General features: G+C 47.7%; 1 protein-coding gene across 1 annotated transcript in view; it reads right to left on the bottom strand.

The window, feature by feature from the left end:
* The window catches only part of LOC101994742 (kinesin-like protein KIF19), a 55,079-nt gene that overhangs the window by 52,480 nt on the left and 1,110 nt on the right, over window positions 1–1,489 (bottom strand). The gene's annotated exons all lie outside the window — the stretch shown is intronic.

Raw genomic sequence — 1,489 nt, 5'->3', positions numbered from 1 at the left:
TGTTTTGGTTTTTCGAGACAGGATTTCTCTGTGTAGCCCTGGCTATCTTAGAACTTGCTTTGTAGACCAGGCTGGCCTTAAACTCAAGAGATCTGCCTACCTCTGCCTCCCAAGTGCTGAGATCAAAGACATGCGCCACCACACTCAGTCCCTCCACCTCATTTTTTAAAACATGATCTCTCACTGAACCTTGAGCTCACCAGTCTGGCTAGATGAGCTAACCATGGAACCCCAAGGATCTTTCTGTCCCCACCACCCTAGTGCCAGGATTACCAACACTCACCACCATGCCCATTTTTCCCCTTGAGCTGGGTTAGAATTCAGGTCCTTATGCATGCACAACAAGTAGTTACTGAGCTGTCCCTAGAGCCGTGCTGATTCACCCCAAAGGCAGCTTTGCCAATGCACCCCTCCCCTGGGCTCTGAGCCCCAGTGGGCAGCCCTTGGCAGGAATGGATGTCTACCCACATTTTGGATTGTTGGCTTGAATGTAAACACCCTGCCTGAGTATCATCTCACAGACCACCTCACTAATCTCGCTAGTGACCAACAGGGACATTATGTCCATCTCACAAAGCCTGGCTTTAGATTCCTTCTAAGTGACAGCCAAAGGCAAAAATTTCTAAGTGTTGAGTCTTTCTCTGAAGAAAAGTCCCTGGTAATGGCAGCATGTGCTCCACCCTGCAGCCAGCAATCACCTGAAGTTTCTGAAGTCAGACCTGGCATGCTAATGTGGCCTGCAAACTCTCCTCACATTCTGTCTGTCCTATGTCCCCACTCTGGTGTCTCAGCAGACCTCTGTGGAGCAGACAGCCCCAAGGAACTCACGCAGTTTCTGTTAATGAATGGAAATTGGGGGGTTGAGGCAGAATTGTTCAAGTGCAAGGCTAGCTCGCCTGGGATACATAGTGAAGTACCAGGTAAACCAGGGCTAGATAGTGAGATTCAAAAAGTATTAAAAAAAAAAAAAAGCTAAGCAGATAACTCTAGTCAGTAGTCGCCATGCAAGCTTAAGGACATGAACTCGATCCCCAGAACCTGAACATACCCCAAAGTGGGGCATGGTGGCACACAATTCTACTCCCACAGCATGGGAGGCAGAGGTAGGAAAAATCCCCGGGTTCACTGGCTAGCCAGCCAAATCTAATAAATGAGCCCTTGATCTCAATGACAGTCTGTGTCTCAAAAACCAAGAACAAGGCTGAAGAGATAGCTCAGCAGTTAAGAACACTGTCTGCTCTTCCAGAGGTCCTGAGTTCAATTCCCAGCAACCACATAGTGGTTCACAACCATCTGTAATGAGATCTGGTGCCCTCTTCTAGCCTGCACACATACAAGCAGGCAGAACACTGTATACATAATAAATAAATCTTAAATGGGGGGGGGGCTTGCAAGATGGCTCTGTTTAACTACTGTTAAACCTGAAAACCTAAATTTGATCCCTGGAACACATGGGGCGGAAGAGAAACAGCTCCAGCAATTTTTCTCT

The sequence above is a fragment of the Microtus ochrogaster genome, unplaced genomic scaffold (genome assembly GCF_000317375.1).
Source record: "Microtus ochrogaster isolate Prairie Vole_2 unplaced genomic scaffold, MicOch1.0 UNK27, whole genome shotgun sequence".
Lineage (NCBI taxonomy): Eukaryota > Metazoa > Chordata > Mammalia > Rodentia > Cricetidae > Microtus > Microtus ochrogaster.
The sequence above is the reverse complement of the archived record's forward strand: the minus strand, read 5'-3'. Positions and strand labels throughout refer to the sequence as shown.